This window comes from Dama dama, chromosome 29 (assembly GCF_033118175.1).
Source record: "Dama dama isolate Ldn47 chromosome 29, ASM3311817v1, whole genome shotgun sequence".
Lineage (NCBI taxonomy): Eukaryota > Metazoa > Chordata > Mammalia > Artiodactyla > Cervidae > Dama > Dama dama.
In genome coordinates this window covers 58,629,736-58,652,774 of record NC_083709.1, presented here as the reverse complement: position 1 = coordinate 58,652,774, position 23,039 = coordinate 58,629,736, and the positions used below count along the sequence as shown (strand labels likewise).

The following is a 23,039-nucleotide window of genomic DNA, read 5'->3' as shown; positions in this document are numbered from 1 at the left end:
GGGCTCAGGAATGCTAGAGAGGCATCGGGGATGTGCCCCAAACCTTGGTGTGGGGCCTGGAAACCACAGAGAGTGGGAAATAGGGCACTGGGGAGCAATGAAGGAGCACCCAGGGCCCCGGAATCAGGAAACCTAGAATCACAGATGGGGATATAGATTATGGGCCAGTAGACTTAGGGAACATGAGCTTCCAGCATCCCACAGAGCTTCTAGATTTGAGAGGTCAAGTGAACTAGAGATAAGGCCCGTGGGCCATCCCGTGTACTACAATCCTGTTTCAAAGTGAAAACATGGTATTCCAGAAAATTGCTTAAAAGGGATCATGCCCAGATCTGAAAGTAAGAAAACTGACGAGAAAGGGAAGCTGGAGAAGATGGGGCTTTGAGGAATCTATGAGAAGAGAAGACAGATAGGACCCAAAGGACCTCCATGTGCTCAAGAAACTTGCGGCAATCAATGTCCTTCACCCAGAGCCCTGTACATGATACTGGCACTAAAAAAGAGCTTTAAAGCATAAGACAGTTGATCCTGTTAGAATTAAGTTTACTATGAGTGACAAAAACCCCCAAATAACAATGATTTAAATTATTTATTTTAAATTTATTTTTGTTGTTGTTAAGTCACCCAGTCGTGTCTGGCTCTTTGCGACCCCACGGATTGCAGCTTGCCAGGCTTCCCTGTCCTTCACCATCTCCCAGAACTTGCTCAAACTCAAATTTTTCATTGGAGAATAATTGCTTTACAATATTGTGTTGGCTTCTGCCACACGACAATATGAATCAGCCATAAGTAAACAAACATCCCCTCCCTCTTGAACTCCCCCACCTCCCATCCCATCCCACCCCTCTAGGTTGTCACAGAGCATAGATGTTTGTTTTTTTCTACAATATAAGTCAGTGCTTCACCAAGCATTAACTCCACGCATGAAGACACTGGGACAGCTAGGTCTCCCAGCATCAGCAACCTTGCCTCCATACTGGTCAGTGGTGGAGAGGAAAGGGGCAAAGAATGCTGCTGCTGCCATCTGACATTTCTACTTACCTGCCATTGGCCAGAACTTAGTCATAGGGTCACATCTTGATGCAAGAGAAGGTGGGAAATGTCATGTTTATCTTAGGAAGCCACATGTCCAGTTCAACATTCTATTGATACCGCAGGTGGTTTCTAGAAAGGGGAAATAAGTAATGTTTCTTCCAAAGAAATATTTTAATAAATGAAATAAAAGGGATACAATATCCACAAGAGGGAACATTGGGCAAAGTCAAAAAGGGGTGAAGAGCATTGTGTGTCCACAAAAACGGTGAATACCCTTTATTAGCTGGGGACTGCTGAATCAACCATATGTAAGTGTTAGGTTCAACATACAAGGTACATTTGTCTCAGTGAAACCATGACTTATGCTACTTTCTAGTTTCCTTATCCTCTGAATTTGGCATAATTTCCCCCAGTTTACACATTCACAACATGTTGGTAGTTTGTTTTTCAAAGCGCTTACTGCTCCAAGTTTGTTCTCATCTCCAAAGAATTATAAAAATGACTCAAATCTGTACAAAGATGCAAACTTCAGACTGCTGGATATATACTTACTCTGGATTTAAGACTCAGAGGGATTGGGTAGACAGGGAGGTGGGAGGGGGGATCGGGATGGGGAATACATGTAAATCCACAGCTGATTCATGTCAATGTATGACAAAACCCACTACAATATTGTAAAGTAATTAGCCTCCAACTAATAAAAATAAATGAAAAAAATAAAGAAACAAAAAATTAAAAAATAAAAAAATAAAAAGTCTAGGTTGGTCAGTGTTAGCCACCCACAGCCAGAGATCCAAGTGAACCCACCATGCCTAAGTTGGTAATTTTGTCCTCTACAATACTGCATCTGAGAATATAAGTAAGATGAGTGTGCAGCATTCAAAGGTGAGACAACTGAAGAGGTATTAGAGCATGTCTGATGATCATATCTCACAGAGCCAGAAACACAGCATTTTGTGTGAAATACGGTTGCTTCACTGCTTCATTTGCAGTAAACTTGATTTGAAATGGTAGAGATCTTTCCCTTTAACGCTGTCCCTAAGCCCTGATTCCAGAAAATAAACATGATGACACTTATATGGCCCTTGGGTGGGTCTCAGAAATTTTGGACAAATGCCTTTATGTTTTGCTGCAATAGAATGTCTTGAGGAAAATGTGATCAGCAGTGAAGTGGCAGAAAATGTAGCCCACTTGGGTATCCAGGGTCAAGTGCTCTTTTCCATAAAGTAGAGCAACAAGGTGAATTTGCATTAGAAGAGACTTGGTGATAGCAACACATTTTTGTCTGAGGAAACTACTAAACAGGCTGCAAAATTGCCATCTTTTGCAGTATTCAGCCTAGAAAACTCCTGGAGCTATTGCTACCTTTGGGGAAAGGCTTTGACAGAAGAAGACATGGTCAAACAGCTGGAATGAGTTACCTGCTACATAGAAAAGGGCCCTGACCTTGTTCACACTGCAGACATCTTTATGTCCCTAGTTTAAGAAGCATCATCTACAGGGAATATAATTACGATTCCTCATTGTTGCACTTTGGCATTTTCTTGTAGCACATAAACTTCCTGCATTATAATCTTTGCTCTGGAAACAGCTGGTTCAGCTCAAACAGCTTGAACACAAATGAAATCCCTGCTCACCCCTTATATAAGTTTTGTATTTGAGCATGAAATCATGGGATCAAATTCTTAATAGCCCTGGAACTTTTCTCGAGAAACAGTGTTTCCTATAAAACCCCTAGTCTTTCTTTCATAATTATGAGGCAGATAAAAAAAAGAATCTTCATTTGAATATTTCAGGAGATATGACTTATACAACCTTCACTCATTCACATAGCAGTTGCCAACATTTTTGCTATATCAAATTTCCCTCACTTGCCCCATACACGATTAATAAGTAATAAGCCTAGAGCAAACATTATTCTCAATGGTGAAAAACTGAAAGCATTCCCAATAAGATCAGGAATAAGACAAGGGTGTCCACTTTCACCAATATTATTCAACATAGTTCTGGAAGTCCTAGCTACAGCAATCAGAGAAGAAAAATAAATAAAAGGAATCCAGATCAAAAAAGAAGAAGTAAAGCTCTCACTGTTTGCAGGTGACATGACACTGTACATAGAAAACCCTAAAGATAGTCTCAGAAAATTACTAGAGCTAATCAGTGAATTCAGCAAAGTTGCAGGATACAAAATCAATACACAGAAATCATTTGCATTTCTATATACTAACAATGAAAAATCAGAAAGAGAAATTAAAGAATCAATCCCATTCACCACTGCAACAAAAAGAATTAAATATCTAGCAATAAACTTACCTAAGGAGACGAAAGAACTGTACACAGAAAATTATAAGACACTAATGAAAGAAATCAAAGATGACATAAACAGATGGAGAGATATTCCATGTTCCTGGGTCAGAAGAATCAATATTGTGAAAATGACTATACTACCAAATGCAATCTATAGATTTAATACATCTTTGTCAAATTACCAAGGACATTTTTCACAGAACTAGAACAAAAAATTTCACAATTCATATGGAAACACAAAAGACCCTGAATAGCCAAAGTAGTCTTGAGAAAGAAGGATAGAGCTGGAGGAATCAACCTTCTTGACTTCAGGTTATACTACAAAGCTACAGTCATCAAGACAGTATGGTACTAGCATAAAAACAGAAATATAGAACAATGGAACAGGATAGAAAGCCCAGAAATAAACCCATGCATCTATGGGTACCTTATTTTTGACAAAGGAGGCAAGAATATACAATGGGGAAAAGACAGCCTCTTCAACAAATGGTGCTGGGAAAATTGGACAGCTACATGTAAAATAATGAAATTAGAACAATTGCTAATACCATAGACAAAGATAAACTCAAAATGGGTTAAAGACCTAAATGTAAGATCAGAAACTATAAAACTCCTAGAGGAAAACATAGGCAGAACACTCAATGACATAAATCAAAGCAGGATCCTCTATGACCCACCTCCTAGAGTAACAGAAATAAAAAGAAAAGTGAACAAGTGGGACCTGATTAAACTGAAAAGCTTTTGCACAACAAAGCAAACTCTAAGCAAGGTGAAAAGATAACCCTCAGAATGGGAGAAAATAATAACCAATGAAACAACTGACAAAGGATTAACTTCCAAAATATACAAGCAGCTCATACAACTCAATACCAGAAAAACAAACAACCCAATCAAAAAGTGGGAAAAAGACCTAAACAGACATTTCCTCAAAGAAGACATACAGATGGCTAACAAACACATGAAAAGATGCTCAACATCAGTCATTATTAGAGAAATGCAAATCAAAACTACAATGAGATATCACCTCACATCAGTGGGAATGGCCCTCATCAAAAAGTCTACAAACAATAAATGCTGGAAAGGGTGTGGAGAAAAGGGAACGCTCTTTCACTGTTGATGGGAATGTAAACTGACACAGCCACTATGGAAGACACTATGGAGATTCCTTAAAAACCTCAGAATAAAACCACCTTATGACCCAGCAATCCCTCTCCTGGGCATATACCCTGAGGGAACCAAAATTGAAAGAGACACATGTATCCCATTGTTCATTGCAGCACTATTTACAATAGCTAGAGCATGGAACCAACCCAGAGATATCCATCGACAGGTGAATGGATAAAGAAGTTGTGGTATATATATACAATGGAATATTACTCAGCCGTAAAAATGAACACATTAGTGTCAGTTCTAATGAGGTGGATGAACCTAGAACCTATTATAGAGTGAAGTGAGTCAGAAAGAGAAAGATAAATACTGTATTCTAACACATATATACAGGATCTAGAAAAATGATACTGAAGAATTTATTTACATGGCAACAATGAAGAAACAGACATAGAGAAAAGACTTATGGACATGGGGAGAGGGGAGGAGAGGATGAAATGTATGGAAAGAGTAACATGGAAACTTACATTACCATATGTAAAATAGATAGCCAATGGGAATTTGCTCTAAGGACCAGGAAACTCAAACAGGGGCTCTGTATTTACCTAGAGGGTTGGGATGGGAAGAGAGATGGGAGGGAGTTTCAAAAGGGAGGGGATATATGTATACCTATGGTTGATTCATGTTGAGGTTTGACAGAAAACAGCAAAATTCTATAAAGCAACTATCCTTCAATAAAAAGTAAATAAATTTAAAAAAAAACCCAACTCTAGATAAAAAAAAAAAAAAGCAGTGAACAGAACAGTGCAATAATGGGCTACTATTTGCACTTTAAAATAAATAAATAAAAACATATATCATGACTTACATACAGCTGTATCCCTCTAAGTTTTTTATATCAGATTATGATATTAAAGAACAGATACTAGCTGAAGTCAGTCTGAGGTAGCAGGTTGGTGATTTAAGAAACATGATTTTTTTTTCTTCATAAAGATGAGGCTACTGACATGATTTCGAGCTGAAAGAGCCAGATTTGAGTTAGGATTTACCTTTCAACTATATGAACATTGTTTAATTTCTAAATTTTTCTGATCTCTAGATAAAATATCTAGATATCTAGGTTTCCTGACCTAGATAAAATGGTAATAAAAATAATAATGATATTTGAAATTATGATTATTCTCTCAGGATGGTTGTTAGAATTAACAGAGCATTTTAGAGACTTTAAGGTGATGTTTAATAAATTAATTAATCATACATGATTTAAGTTGATTGGATTCTTTCCCCAATGATGAGAAGGGTCTGTCCCAAACCACCTGTTAATTTGCCTCAAAATCTTACAGTAAAACCTCCTGCACTTGATGGAAGACTGGCTAAGATCCACAGCATCACTTAGAGTGAATGAGCAGATAGTCTCAGAACTTTAACTCCAGATCTTGGCTACATCCACTAATGACTAGAGCCAATTAGCCTTGACCACTGTTAAACTGGTACTTCTGACCCCCTGAAAATATACCCATTTGAAGCCAAATGTGCTCAAATTCATTTAAAAAATGCATCTGAATAGATTGAAAAATGCTTTAAATCTGGCTAAATATATTTTTGGTGAAAACCTAGCAACAGACAAAAACACTGTCTCTAAGATAAGGGAAGCAGGTGAGTCCAAAACTTGTGTCAGGCTGACTGCCTATGACTTGAATAGAACAGTTTTTCCAAGTTACTGCAATTTGTGGACTTGTTTGCCTGGGCCTCATCAAATTAGACTAGTGGCATCTTTTTGTTAAATCTGCGTTAGCTTTCCAGAGTGGAAGCCATTAAGGAAAACCATCTCCCCTTTTGTTAGCTTGATTCATGTTCCAGACTCTTCTAAACTATCAAGGGATAAAAATTTCCATTAACAATATTTTTTCATTGCAGATAACTCTGGCAAGAGACAAAGGTTTGACCCCTGGGTTGGAAAGTTCCCCTGGAGAAGGAAATAGCACCTCACTCCACTATTCCTGCTTGGGAAATCCCATGGACAGAGGAGTCTGGCAGGCTACACTCCATGGGGTCATGAAGAGTCAGACACAGTTTAGTGACTAAACCATAACAACAAAAATTGGTGAGTAAGTAAGGCTCAATAAAGGACAGAAATGGGAGGGACCTAACAGAAGCAAAAGATATTAAGAAGAGGTGGCAAGAATACACAGAAGAACTGTACAAAAAAGATCTTCATGACCCAGATAATCACGATGGTGTGATCACTCACGTAGAGCCAGACATCCTGGAATGTGAAGTTAAGTGGGCCTTAGGAAGCATCACTATGAACAAAGCTAGTGGAGGTGATGAAATTCCAGTTGAGCTATTTCAAATCCTAAAAGATGATGCTGTGAAAGTGCTGCACTCCATATGCCAGCAAATTTGGAAAACTCAGCAGTGGCCACAGGACTGGAAAAGGTCAGTTTTCATTCCAATCCCAAAGAGAGGCAATGCCAAAGAATGCTCAAACTACCACACAATTGCACTCATCTCACACGCTAGTAAGGTAACGCTCAAAATTCTCTAAGCCAGGCTTCAGCAATACGTGAACCATAAACTTCCAGATGTTCAAGCTAGTTTTAGAAAAGGCATAGGAACCAGAAATCAAATTGCGAACATCTGCTGGATCATCAAAAAAAACCAAGAAAGTTCCAGAAAAACATCCATTTCTGCTTTATTGACTATGCCAAAGCCTTTGACTGTGTGGATCACAATAATGTGGAAAATTCTTCAAGAGATGGGAATACCAGATCACCTGACCTGCCTCTTGAGAAACGTGTATGCAGGTCAGGAAGCAACAGTTAGAACTGGATATGGAACAACAGACTGGTTCCAAATAGGAAAAGGAGTATGTCAAGGCTGTATATTGTCACCCTGCTTATTTAACTTATATGTAGAGTACATCGTGAGAAACACTGGGCTGGAAGAAGTGCCAGCTGGAATCAAGATTACCGGGAGAAATATCAATAACCTCAAATATGCAGATGACACCACCCTTATGGCAGAAAGTGAAGAAGAACTAAAGAGTCTCTTGATGAAAGTGAAAGAGGAGAGTGAAAAAGTTGGCTTCAAGCTCAACATTCAGAAAACGAAGATTATGGCATCTGATCCCATCACTTCATGGGAAATAGATGGGGAAACAGTGGAAACAGTGGCTGACTTTATTTTTGGGGGCTCCAAAATCACTGCAGATGTTGATTGCAGCTGTGAAATTAAAAGACGCTTACTCCTTGGAAATAAAGTTATGGCCAACCTAGACAGCATATTAAAAAGCAGAGACATTACTTTGTCAACAAAGGTCTGTCCAGTCAAGGCTACGGTTTTTCCAGTAGTCATGTATGGATGTGAGAGTTGGACTATAAAGAAAGCTGAGCACTGAAGAATTGATGCTTTTGAACTATGGTATTGGAGAAGACTCTTGAGAGTCCCTTGGACTGCAAGGAGATCCAACCAGTCCATCCTAAAGGAGATCAGTTCTGAGTGTTCATTGGAAGGACTGATGTTGAAGCTGAAACTCCAATGCTTTGGCCACCTGATGTGAAGAGCTGACTCATTTGAAAAGACCCTGATGTTGGGAAAGATTGAGGGCAGGAGGAGAAGGGGACGACAGAGGGTGAGATGGTTGGATGGTATCACCGACTCAATGGACATGAGTTTGGGTGGACTCTGGGAGTTGGTGATGGACAGGGAGACCTGACATGCTGCAGTTTAAGGGGTTCCAAAGAGTCAGACACGACTGAGTGACTGAACTGAACTGATTCTTTCCTCTACTTCTAAGGGAACAAAGGAAAAAGACAATACAAAGAACAAAAGGAACAAATGTGGGAGCAAAAGCCATATGATTAGATCTTATTTAATTCTTTAACTTTTATTTTTGGAGCAAAATTTTCAGCAACATATCTTGTTTTCACTTGAGGGCAACAGGAAAGTGACAATATGGTGTAAACAGCTGATCAACTATGCATAAACTAGCTTCAATATTTTTGCCATATCTGAGACCTCCAGATAAATATTTAATCATAAAAAAGCAACGTGAAGAATACCATGAATAACAGACTATCAATTAGGTTTTAAAAAACTAACTATAAACATATATACATATACTATATGAACAAAATATCCCTGAAAGTACCAATAAGAAATTGTTTGCTGTAATTGTCTTTGTATAAAATTTGGCTGGTTAAAAGATAAGGGTATACCTCTTTGTACTCTTTGAGTATTATACCATTTGTATATACTATCTGGTCAATACAATATTTTTATTGTGATATAATTAACATATATCATTACAATGATTTGATATACATATAGTTTGTGAAATGATCACTACAGTAAGTTTTGTTAACATCCATCACCATGTATAATTACAGATTTTTTGTTTGTGTGATCAGAACTTTTAAGGCCTACTATCTCAGCCACTTTCCAATATGCGATATGGTACTATTAACTATACTCACCAAGCTATACATTACATCCTCAAGACTTATCTATAACTGGAAGTTTGTACCTTTTGACCACCTTAACCCATTTTGCTCTCCCCAACTGCTATGGCAACCACTAACCTGCTCTCTGTTTCTATGTGTTTGGTACTATCTTTGCATTGGTTTTATTTTGTTTTAGATTCCAAGTGAGGTCATGCAGTATATGTCTTTCTCTGTCTGACTTATTTCACTCAGTATAATGTCCATCCAAGTTCTCACAAATGGAACTAATTGCTTCTTTTTTTATGGCTGAATAATATTGTATTATGTATATGTGTAATGTGTGTGTGTGCGCATGTGTGTATGCCTTATTGCCTTATCTATTCATCTAAGAGATGACACTTATGGTGCTTCCATATCTTGGCCATTAAAACAATAATGCAATGAACATGAGGGTGCAGATATGTTTTCCAATTAGCCTTCATTTCCTTCAGAAGAATACCCAGAAGTGGAATTGCTGGGTCTTCACTTTTTCAGAAGCCTCCAGACTGTTTCCCAGAGTGGTTGCACCAATTAATAAACACACCAACAGTGAGCACATGTTCCCTTTTCTCCATATCCTTTTCAATATTTATTATTTGTGTTCCTTTTGATGACGGCCATTCTGACTGGTGTGAGGTGGTATTTTGCTGTAGTTCTGGTTTGCATTCCCCTGATGATTAGTGATGTTGAAGATCTTTCATGTATCTGTTGTTCACCTGCATATCTTCTTCAGAAAAAGGTCTATTTAGTTTCTCTGCCCATTTTTATTCAGTTGTTCATTTTCTGCTGTTGAGTTATATGAGTTCTTTACATATATTGGATATTAATCCCTTATTAGATGTATGATTTGCAAATATATTTTTCCATTCAGTAGGTACCTTTTTCATTTTGTTGATGATTTCCTTTTCTATGCAGAAGTGTTTTAAGTTGATATAGTCCCACCTGTTTACTTTTGTTTTTGCTGTCTTAGGTTTTGGTGTCAAATCCAAAAAAAAATCATTGCCAAGGCCAACATCAAGGAGCTTACTGCCTATGTTTTCTTCTAGGAATTTCATGGCACTGGGTCTCATGTTCAAGTCTTTAATGCACTCTGAGTTAATTTTCATGTATGGTATAAGATAATGGTTGAGTTTCATTCTTTGACATGTGACTATTCAGTTTCCCAACACTATTTACAGAAGAGAATGTCCTTTCTCCATTGTACATTTTTGGTTCTTTCATCATAAATTAAATAAACCTATGACCACATGTATGTATGCTTATTTCCGGGTTCTATGTTCTGTTTCATTATTTTAAATAAAATATTAATAAAACAAAAATTTTGTATTACTACAATAGAAGGTATCTGTGAAATGGAACTAATACACTCACTGTATCCTGCTCCATATTTGTTGAAAGAAAAGATGTGCCAATATTAAAAGAGACTTTCTCCTTGATATATTTGGAAGTTTGAGAAAAGAAATTGATCAATAAGAAGAGAAACCAAAAACTGGGAGAAAATATTTACAAAAAAGATATCTGATAAAGGACTATTTTTTAAAATATACCAAGAACTTGTAAAACTCAACTTAGAAATGAACTAAATCACAAAAGACCACAGAAGGTACACATATGACAAATATACATATTAACAAATTCTCCATATCATAGGTCACCAGGAATATGTAAATAAAAGCAACAATGAAATACCACTGCACACCTATTATAATGGCAGACTTTGGAACACTGACAAAACCATGTTAGCAAGGATGTGGAGCAACAGAATTCTCATTCACTGCTGGTGGGTACAAATGCAAAATGGTACAGCTACTTTGGAAGGAACTTTTGTGATTTCTTTAAAAACTATACATTCTCTTACCATATGATCTGGCAATCACACTCACTGTTATTTTCAAAAATGAGCTGAAAATATGCTCACACACACAAAAAATTGCACAAAGATATTTATCACAGCTTTTTCCATAACTGCTAAAACTTGGAAGCAACCAAGACATCCTTCAATAGGTGGAGGAATAAACAAACCACAGGACATCCAGAAAAAGTAATATTATTTATCATTAAAAATATATGAGCTACCAAATCATGAAAAGGCATAGAGGAAAGTTAAGTGTATGTTACTAAATAAAAGAAGCCAATTTGAAAAGGCTGCATACTATATTATTCTAACTAAATGACACTCTTGAAAGGTAAAACTATGGAGAAAGTAAGAAGATCAGTGGCTGCCAGGGGTTAGAGGGAGGAGAGAAGATAAAAGATGAATAAGCAGAGCACAGAAGGTTTCAAGGGTAGTGAAACTTTTCTGTAGCTGTATATAGTTATAAATCAGTTCAGTTCAGTTGCTCAGTCGTGTCTGACTCTTTGCAACCCCATGGACTGCAGCACACCAGCCTTCCCTGTCCATCACCAACACCCGGAGCTTATTCAAACTCATGTCCATTGAGTCAGTGATGCCATCCAAACATCTCATCCTCTGTCGTGTCCTTCTCCTCCTGCCTTCGATCTTTCCTTGCATTAGGGTCTTTTCAAATGAGTCAGTTCTTCACATCAGGTAGCCAAAGTACTGGAGTTACAGCTTCAGCATTAGTCTTTCCAATGAATATTCAGGACTGATTTCCTTTAGGATGGACTGGTTGGATATCCTTGCAGTCCAAGGGACCCTCAAGAGTCTTCTCCAACACCACAGTTTAAAAGCATCAGTTTTTCACTGCTCATCCATTTTTATGGTCCAGCTCTCACATCCATACAGTTAAGTTCAGTTCATTGCTCAGTTGTGTCCAACTCTTTGCGACCCCAAGGACTACAGCATGCCAGGCCTCCCTGTCCACCACCAACTCCCAGAGTGTACCCAAACTCATGTCCATTGAGTCAGTGATGCGATCCAACCATCTCATCCTCTGTCGCCCCCTTCTCCTCCTGCCTTCAATCTTTCCCAGCATCAGGGTCCTTTCCAATGAGTCAGCTCTTTGCATTAGGTGGCCAAAGTATTGGAGTTTCAGCTTCAACATCAGTCCTTCCAGTGAACACCCAGGACTGATCTCCTTTAGGATAGACTGGTTGGATCTCCTTGCAGTCCAAGGGACTCTCAAGAGTCTTCTCCAATACCATAGTTCAAAAGCATCAATTCTTCAGCGCTCAGCTTTCTTTATAGTCCAACTCTCACATCTATACATGACCACTGGAAAAACCATAGCCTTGACTAGATGGACTGTTGTTGACAAAGTAATGTCTCTGCTTTTTAATATGTTGTCTAGGTTGGCCATAACTTTAATTCCAAGGAGTAAGTGTCTTTTAATTTCATGGCTGCAGTCACCATTTGCAGTGATTTTGGACCCCAATAAAAGAAAGTCTGTCATGGTTTCCATTGTTTCCCCATCTATTTGCCATGAAGTGATAGGACAGATGCCATGACCTTAGTTTTTTGAATGCTGAGTTTTAAGCCAACTTTTTCTTTCTCATCTTTCAATTTCATCAAGAGGCTCTTTAGTTCTTCTTCACTTTCTAGCATAAGGGTGGTGCCATCTGCATATCTGAGGTTATTGATATTTCTCCCTGCAATCTTGATTCCAGATTGGGCTTCATCCATCCTGGTATTTTGCATGATGTACTCTGCATCATGCAAGTTAAATAAGCAGGGTAACAATATACAGCCTTGATGTACTGCTTTACCAATTTGGAACCAGTCTGTTGTTTCATATCCGGTTCTAACTTTTGCTTCTTGACCTGTGTACAGATTTCTCAGGAGGCAGGTCAGGTGGTCTGCTATTCCCATCTCTTTAAGAATTTCCCACAGTTTTGGTGATCCACACTTTCAAAGGCTTTGGCATAGTCAATAAAGCAGATGTTTTCCTGGAACTCTCTTGTGTTTTCAGTGACTCAGTGAATGCTGGTAATTTGATTTCTGGTTCCTCTGCCTTTTCTAAAACCAGCTTGAACATCTGGAAGTTCTTAGTTCACATACTGTTGAAGCCTGGCTTGGAGAATTTTGACCATTACTTTACTAGCATGTAAGATGAGTACAATTGTGTGGTAGTTTGAGCATTCTTTGTGATTAGAATGAAAACTGACCTTTTCCAGTCTTGTGGCCACTGCTTGGTTTTCCAAATTTGCTGGCATATTGAGTGCAGCACTTTCACAGCATCATCTTTTGGGATTTGAAATAGCTCAACTTTAATTCCATCACCTCCACTAGCTTTGTTTGTAGTGATACTTCCCAAGGCCCACTTGACTTTGCATTTCAAGATATCTTGCTCTAGGTGAGTGATCACACCATCATGGTTATCTGGGTCATTAAGATCTTTTTTGAATAATTCTTTGTGAACCCACATAGAGAACCCAATGAGTGAACATGTTCTGTGTCCTGGCAGAAGCAGAACAAAAAAAAGTGGAAACACTAAGAAGCAAGAGTGGGACTGTTCTAGTGGCTTGTGTGACAAGACACAGGATTATCCTTAAATTTGAAATAGGAAGAAAGGAGGCAATGAAGGCTTTCGCTAAAGAAACACTAAACCAATCAGACATGGGCCCCGAGGCAGGATGGTGGGCTATTGCTCCTCAAGCTCTAGTGGAGAAACCCTGACTCAAGAAGACTTATTCTTTTATTATGAACATAATCCCATTTTCAGAATCATTGCCTTGTATCTATATGACACCATGACATATCAGCCAATCATCGTGGACAATGAAAACAACCAGTGTGGCAATTTTTTTCTTGGGTTGTGTTCCATACAAAGGTATTCATCAGGAAGAAAATGGGTATCCATGGTCAAATAAGAACTAGAAACTATAAGTTAAATAAAAACAAATACTTATTTTATGGAAAAATATCTCAGAGTATTTAACTAATGCACTACCTATTTCCTAGAAGGAAGTAAGTAAGCAGTGCTTCCCTAACACCTGACCACAGGTCCCCTCTATTCCACCAAACCTCCCTTTCCCTTATGTTTTTAGTGTTACATCTACTAACAACTATATCTGCAAAACTTAGAACTGAGTATATTGAGCATCGCAGGCAGGGACTGCCTTAGGCTACTATACTGCTCTGCACCCCCGCAGTATGTTCAATAAGTGGTGGAGGAACAGATGAATAATTTACACAAACTAGAATTAGCTCCTCTTCTATAACTGTTCTCTTAGTATAATCATTGAGGCCCCTTTCAAAAGACTGTACAAACACAGATCTATTGTCTCATAAACAAATTTAGGTTAACAGTTATGCAAACACACACGGACACACGCATATCATATAAACTCTCATTTTCTTCCAAAAAAGAATGCACACACACAGAGTATCTCCCAACCCCCCACCATGATTTTTTATGCCAGAGCTAAGAAATGTATCATAAGAGTAAGTTAATTCAGAGTACTCTACTGGGATCTTTAGATCTCATTATTTCTCAGCATAATTAAATCTTTATTAGATTAAATTGCACTTTTTCTGGACTTCTCAATAAATTCAGTCCCCAGCCAACTTTTAATGTGGTATTAGATAAGACCCAAAAAGAAATTTAAAGAATATCCCTTTCCACTGCATTCAAAATTCTCAGTTTTATAGAAGAGTCCTCTCAGATATATGCTACCCACATTATCATGACATGCCTTTCAAGGTGCTTTTTTTCCAAATAAAAGGAAGGAATCAATAGAATTAGCACAAGAAGGCTTTTGACTGGCAAGAAAGTGAAAGGTAAAAATGGAAAGACTTTAAATAAGGAGGATGTGGTTTTTGACAACCCAGACATATTGGTCCAAATTATGAAGCCAAGAAAAACGGAGAAAAATTCAGCACTGAAATTACAAGACTCTCTTTATGATGCTCAGAAAATAAATACAATGGCTTAAACGCTGTAGTAGCCTTGTTCGTTCATAAACTACCACATACCCATACCCTCACCCCAGCCCTTCTCTCCTCCAAAATGTTCCACAAAGACAACCACACCTCCCTATATTAATCCTATTATGCCATAGTCTGAGGGTTTGAGCTCTTGAAGAAACAACAACTTAAAATTTACCCAGAACAGTGAGTACAGAAGGCTGGAGTCTGGTGAACACTCAGAGCACAGTCTGCCTCCAACCTGCCAGGGCATCATCAGGAAAATGGCATTATAGCTTTGTTGGCAAGAAAGAGTACTTTTCACTGCACACAGGTGTGGAAATGAAAGCTGTAATTGTCTCGCCAAATATGTTTTTCTTCAACAGCAATGTTAAACCAGCCAAAAACATCGCTGACAACTTTAAAATATGGGAATCAAAAATCAGCAGCCGTGTTCATTCACTGTGCAGCACAACTGTCACTCCATCTTCCATTTGTCATTAAGCCTATCCAAGGTGATGGCGGTGCAACCACTGATAAAGCCAAAATAGTCAAACTCGTGTGTGTGCATTTGTATGTGTTTAAGACAGTGAAAATAACTAGTTTACCTCTCTTTTTTCCTATGAATTGACTGATGGGTTTCCGTAGTAGTCGGTGATTACCCCTGTTATTGGATTACCACATGGTATTGAAATATGTGTTTTCTGCATACCACAAACCTCTTGAGGGAAAGGATCATGTCTTAGTCTCTCTTTGTATCCCCTAAGTACACAGCATAATGCTGAACATGTAACAGAAACTTGGAAAGTATTTGCTGAGCCACCCTGAATTGACCTGAATTGATTTTTGCAATAGGTAAAAGCAGACCAACACTGACATATGCACCCAGAGGCTCCTTTCAGAAAAAAAGTTGCTCCCTGTTTGACAGGGTGCAAGGGGTAGGAAATCATAGCTTAGCCTGTTGCATGAGACAACTTGTGACTTCCTAATTCTTGGGATCCACCTAGTAGAGGTCAAGCCTTCAGAGGCTTCTTACAGAAGTTACTCTCAGATCCCACCCCACTACGCAAACCCACTTCACCCTCAGCGAAACCTGCCAATACGTGGCTTTTCTCTAGAAGTGCATTTTACAAAAGAGGTCGGGGTCACCAGCGGAACAGCTCACTGGGCTCTGGCTCACTTTCATATCTGTTCCAAGAGTTTACTGAATAAACTTGCACTTCAGTGAGTGAAAATGAGAGCAGTTAGGCTTGCAAGACATTTAGTCCTCTTTAGAAGAGAGAAGCTCCTTTTTAAAGGTTGGAATTTAAAAGTTAGATTTTTATATAGTTTGGTTCAATTCAGTAATGTTCCAGACAAGAGGATGTTTATCCAATCCCAAAGTCTGTCTATTTTTTTAAAACATAAATGCACCTCTTTACCATTTATGGCAACATTTCTAAAACTCAAGAAATGAACAGATTCCCTGTAAAGAAAAAAAACATTTCCCCTTAAGCCCTTGCTTGGTGTTAGCTTAATTTTATTTGAATGTTACTTAAATGTGTACAACCTTAAACTTACAGATATAAAAACCCTTATGCTCATAGTTATTGGACAGCTGGAAAAATGTTTAAAATTAAATCCAGGCAAAACTTTGAGCCAGTAAACTTTTAATTAGCAATATTAATTTGATGTGAAGTATGATAGTGTACTGTAGAGACTACTTGCAGTCTGAACCCAGATCCTATGTCTATGAAAGGGGTCCTTTTCAAGCTTGGCAGGCTTAAAAAGAATAGATGCCATTTGATAACTCACTTCCTTCAACTGGATTACTGCAAAAGCTTCATTTATAAAATGTGTATTTGCATCATTTGTATATTAAATCAGCCTCTATTATTTTCTTATTAGCTTGAGATAATTAAAGTAATACTAGTTGACACTAAAGATACCAGGAACATAAGCATGAACACAGGCACTAAATTCATCCAAATGATCTATGTACCTGTCAAGATTTCCTTTAGATCTAAATTTTTTTAAGTATCTAACTCATATCTAACTCAAATGGGGTCAGAGTTGAAAGATTCTTTGGCAAGCACTCTCCATTGGCTCTGACATGTTACATGCTCATCCCTGAGGCCAATGGAGTACGATGCACTGATCACAATCAGAAAGTGAAAGTGAAGTCGTATCCCACTCTTTGCAACCCCATGGGCTGTAGCTTACCAGGCTCCTCCAACCATGGAATTTTGCAGGCAAGAGTAGTGGAATGGGTTGCCATTTCCTTCTCCAGGGGATCGTCCCGCCCCAGGGATCAAACCCAGGTCTTCCACATTGCAGGCAGACACTTTACTATCTGAGCCACCAGGGAAACCAATCAGAACTAATGCCAGAGCAGAGGATGGGATTACTCTCCCTCAAACTGTGTACCTGAAAAAGAGAGAGAAGTGGTTTTTAAAGGAAGTCAGTAGTATTGTTATCAAGAAAGAATGGGAATAGATGTGATGAAAAACAATCAATAAAGATCCACTATGCAGCAATCTGGACTCAGTGGTAAAGAATCTGTCTGCCAGTGCAGGAGATGCAGGTCCCATCACTGAGTCAGGAAGATCCCCTGGAGCAGGAAATGGAAATCCACTCCAGTTTTCTTGCCAGAATAATCCTTATGGACAAAGAAGCCTGGGGGCTACAGCCTTTGGGGTCACAAAGAGTCAGACACAACTGAGCACGCATGCACTCATGCAGAAATCTAGAACATATTTATATTAACATTTCAGGTTACTACTAAAATATGAACTCCAAATTTAAAAATCATTAGAAAGAACTCTCAGACCCTGTAAAAGTGGTCCTTAGACAGCCCAGCATTTCTCAGACTCCTGTTTGAGAAGCACTAACTTAGAGGACCATAGGCTAAAACAGGGGTGAAAAAATTCAAAACTTGACCTTAAAAGTTCACCAAAGCAGGTCCAGATACATAGATGCAATCTGACCAGCCAAATACCTAAGTACATCTAGGAGTCTGTACAAAGTGAAAGTGAAGTTGCTCATGTCCGACTCTTTGCAACCCCATGGACTGTAGCCTACCATGCTCCTCCATCCATGGGATTTTCCAGGCAAGAATACTGGAGTGGGTTGCCATTTCCTTCTCCAGGAGATCTTCCCCACCCAGGGATCGAACCCAGGTCTCCCACATTGTAGAAAGACGCTTTACTGTCTGAGCCACCATGGAAGTCTGAAGTCTGTATAAGGAAGCCATAATTGTCTTTTAGATAAGTTGATTTTGCAATTTATATAAATAAAAATAGACTTTTATTGCAATCTTACCACATCAGATTAAATGGTGTTACATCTAAGATGTACTTTATATTGGGATGGTCAGACTTGAACTATAGGTTATATGCCATGGATGAAATCCACTTTGGGAGGTATATTAAAGAGACCACAATCTATCCAGAGAAACAGGGTAACAGAGATCATGGTACTGCCAATCAGAAAAGAGATGCCAGGGACCAAGAAAAAAAAAAAAAAAAAAACCAGAAGTTTCAAGTATGAGCCTTAAATCAGAAGTTAAAGAGCAGATACTCTGTGCAACAGGTGGCAATTTGCCCCAAGCACTTATCTAATGGGCAACACCCTGAAGCATAGTCCCTGATGAAAGCAAATTATTTATTCAACAATGGCCCATGGTTCTTTTGAAAAACACAGAGTGGCCAGCTGGCTTGTGACATGAAATATTACGGTCGCAGTGAGAGCACTCACAGCTGTCCCCAGCTAGGTCAGTTAACCTGGGCAGATGTGCACACAGGAACAAGGGTGAGATAAAAGTCCTATTCTCTTTGTCTTTGTTTCCTTGTACTGATACTGACTCATAGTCCCTTGGAAACTGATCTCATTGGGAACCTAAGGGTATCAGCAGCTTTTAATTGTTAATATATGAGCACAGTTATTACCACATGAAATAATCTAGGACTTTGATTTTTGTACAAAAGGGGCATCTAGGTCATGTTTCTATTCTTTGGCTTCCCGGCAGCAATGTCCCTGGACAACTCCAGATATAAATATAAACGTGCTATTTAAAAGACTCTATACACTCTCTCCTTGAAATTTTCAACCACATTCATTGTCATATGGGAGTCTAGATACCATTCAAGGTTCTCCTCCTGATTATGCCTATAGCAATCAGGGTAAGCTAGGACAAGTCACTTAATGCTTTGTGGCTTAATTCCTCTATATGTAAAACAGAATACTGACACTGTATCGCACTCAAAGGCTGAAGGGAGAATAAATGAGATTTTGGATAAGAAAATAATGTAAAAAATCAATAGCAACAAATAGACATGGAGTTCTATACAATTATGCAAGTATTTTTTTGACTGTTCACCCTCTTCCTAGGGTTATTATTGATTCTTCAGTGTTGAGAAGCATATAAATTAAAGTTCACAAGATTGTGCCTGGAAATGTGGCCAGAACTGGAGCTTCATGGTAATCTATAGATGTTGACATACATTTCCCACAAACGATATCATAGAAACATATTTGTATACATAGTAAATTTGGGGAAAATTGAATTCATGCCCTACTGTTACAATTACTGCTGCAATATTATTATTTTATTACTAACTTTAATTAAATTCCTCTTACTGGAACTTAAAAACCATGAAAACCAGACAGATTGAATATAGCAGACCATTAAGTCACCCTCCCCTTACTCAGAGGATTTCATTTTAAGGCACAAAGGGACAATATTATAATGTAAGTACTACTCTTAGTAGCAATGAGTAATACCAACCCATCATGCAAGCACCAGAAATTGACAACCACATTTTGTTGTGATCTGTGGCTGCAGGCTATTTTTCTCTCCCCACCCAAGACTAAAAATCCAATAATGTCTTTTATAATGGGGGTGATGCGGCTTAAGAAATATCTGTTTATGATTCATAAACATAAAGAGGGAGCCTAGTCTGCTACACAGCAAGCTGCTTTGCCTCAGAGGAAAACATATTCTATGTTGCATTAACTTAGCCTTGAGGCAAAATATCACAGCCACATCATCAAATAGAGAAGGCAGCTCAAACATCAGCTAGCCCTGATATTCCTTCTGTACCAGAGACCACCAGATGAGCTTCCAAATGGCCATGTGAAAGTGTCCTAGGTGCATCCCACAGATGAGCCAAATAAAGGACCATGATGCAGGGGTGGCTTACAGCTTGGTCAGATACTTGTAATTTATATGATAAACAGCAGGATTCTAGAACCCTGGAGTCTAACTGTAAAATTAAGCAGCAAACAAATACATTAGCTACAGTCCTTGGGGGTCAGGTTCTCCTCCCAATTAAGTCCAGCCCCTAAGGAAATTATGACAAGCAATTCTCATATTTAGGGATCTTCCACCACACCCTCATCCCCTGGCCTGCTTTTCTAGGCTTACCCAGAATCACATATTTTTAAAGGTTTGCTCTCAGACAGCTGCCCCAAACAGAAAGCAATCAGATGAATGTATTAGTTATTCATTCACTTTTTCATTCATAAGAACATTTCCTGAGCTATGTTCTAAGGACGGTACTAGACTCTCAGGATTCAAAGGTTAGTATGTCAGTAACATGCCATCAAAAATACATAATGTCATATTTAATAGGTTATATCTTGGCAGGGAACAGGACTAGATTTGAAGTGCCATGTGAGTAAAGCATATGAGGAAGCAATAGGCTTCCCTGCTGGCTCAGACAGTAAAGAATCCACCTGCAATGCAGGAAACCCAGGTTTTATTCCTGGATCAGGAAGATCCTCTGGAGAAGGCAATGGCAACCCACTCCAGTATTCTTGCCTGGGAAATCCCACGGAGAGAGAATCCTGGTGGGGTTGCATGGGGTTCATGGGGTTGCAAAGAGAGATGACTCAGCAACTAACCCATGAGTAAAGCAATGTAGTAGGTGGCACAGAAAAATAGAGTATTTTTAGAAGGTAGCAAGGAATGCTAATGACAAAGTTTGACAAGGCGTACCCTCTTCTTGTTGTTTTGTTTCCATTATTTTCCAGGTCATCTCTAAGAACGTAACAGATTTCCACTCAGATTCTGCCTCCATAGCCCCCTTTTAATAATTCAGCATCATTTGGCACCTACTCAGGTAGTACCATGCTTTAAGAGTGCTACACGAAGTCTGCCCTTGAGCAGTTCCCTGTATAGCTGGGGAAACAGTCACCAAACATGAAACATGAAATTATGCTATCATCAGTGAAGAGCAATCAATATTGGAAATTTGTGCAACATGCCACGAGCATGAGAGTGAATGTGGGCAATACATTCTCTCCTTAGGACTTATGAAAGGTTTCCCAGAGAAGTTAACATCTGAACAAAGTTTTAAATGGTAAGTAGGAACTCCAGTACTTTGGCCACCTCATGCGAAGAGTTGACTCATTGGAAAAGACCCTAATGCTGGGAGGGATTGGGGGCAGAAGGAGGAGGGGACGACAGAGGATGAGATGGCTGGATGGCATCACCGACTCAATGGGCATGAGTTTGAGTCAACTCCGGGAGTCGGTGATGGACAGGGAGGCCTGGCGTGCTGTAATTCATGGGGTCGCAAAGAGTCGGACACGACTGAGCGACTGAACTCAACTGAGGAGTAAACTATTGGAAAAGGAAATGCCAACCCACTCCAGTATTCTTGCCTAGAGAATCCTGTGGACAGAGGAGGCTGGTGGGCTGCTGTCTGTAGGGTCACACAGAGTCAGACACGACTGAAGTGACTTAGCATGCATGTATACGTCGGAGAAGGAAATGGCAACCCACTCCAGTATTCTTGCCTGGAGAATCCCAGGGACAGAGAAGCCTGATGGACTGCCGTCTATAGGGTCACACAGAGTTGGACACAACTGAAGCCGACTTAGCAGCAGCAGCAGCAGGGGTCAACCATACCCCAAAACAAAATAAAAAATTAAATCTAAAAAAAAGGATGAGCAGGAGTCATACATGTGAATGGGTAGGTCCATATTATATATGGAGGAACAGGTACTCTCTTTGAAAATCAAAAGATTTGGCAACACCAGGCCCAAATTCCTGCATACGGCCATAACTACTGGAACTGAGTGGGGTCTCCCATTGGATAGAGCCTGTATTGAACTCAACCTACTTTATCTATCTACTTGCTTAACTCTTTAAGCCACTGAGTTTGATCTCTCTGGTCTATTGATTCCAGCTTGGGTCCACCTGACCATAGAACAATTAATAGAGTTAGTCAACTCTGCACAACTATCACTAAAATTGGTTTTCTTTTTTTAACAGAACTGCTAATTGGATATTTTGTAACAACTGCCTTAAATAGTTAAATTTTGACCATATATACCCATTATCCAAAGTGAAGAATTAAATATTGATGATCAAAGCAGTTATGGACTACTCTATCAATTTAAGAACAAACTAGTCATACCTTAAGAGACCAAAATGCCTGTGAGAGACCAAAAGCCCACGTGTTCCATCTACCCTTACATATGTCAAGTGCTACCTTCTCCCATGATATTTCATAGAGTTCTAGTTTAAATGTGTGTACAGTGGTACTGGATCAAATTAGGACTCTCAGACCTCCTCACTCTGGCGTGATGCAGTCTGCAATGATATGCTGACTCTCAGCAGCCCAAATTAAAATATCAGGCTTCTACCAGCCATGGTTCCAACTCTGCAACAGAATGATAATCCCATGGCAGTGTGATTAGACTGCAAGAGGAGTCTGGGTTCTGGTTGGATACCATTGCCCAAAGTTAGATCTGATGCATGTGCGTCTGAAAATATCTGAGCAGCTGTCTACAGGAGAAATGGGATGTGCGTGTGTATCAGATATATAACTTTGAATTTATACTGTCTCCTTATTAAAAAGCATCAGATGGATGTGCTGAAAGCACTCCCACAGAATAACATTCCTGTGAAGATTTTATAAAAGTTATAATATCTGAAGAGAGCAGCAGAGCTTGCTAAATTTGGGTCGGCTTGGCTCTTGTTTCCTGGTTAGGTCTGGCTACACAGTCTAATTTACATGGTTGACTTCAATACATTCTCAGAGTTGAATTAGCATGCACTAAATCTACTATCACACTTTCATTCCAAAATCAACACAATGGATCGCTTCATTCCTTGTTGCTTTACTTACTTTAAAAAAAGAAAAAGCAGTTCTTTCATGGAGGGAAAAGATTAGAAGTTGGTTTTTGGTATTTTCTTTTTACAAGGATGAATGAAGAGAGCAAAGCAAAAAGAATGGCAGTGAGTTGAATCCAAGAAATGGCTAAGAATAGATGTATAGGCTTTTTTTCATGGCCCTAAGAATGAACATGTA

The 23,039-nt window shown here is 38.9% G+C and overlaps 1 long non-coding RNA gene across 1 annotated transcript in view; it reads right to left on the bottom strand.

The window, feature by feature from the left end:
- LOC133048911 (uncharacterized) overlaps nucleotides 1-17,087 on the bottom strand; it is a 76,149-nt gene extending 59,062 nt beyond the window's left edge. Inside the window, exon 1 of the long non-coding RNA XR_009691145.1 lies at nucleotides 16,942-17,087. This is a non-coding gene — a long non-coding RNA (uncharacterized LOC133048911). The remainder of the gene's footprint in view (nucleotides 1-16,941) is intronic.
- Nucleotides 17,088-23,039: the final 5,952 nt, after the last annotated feature.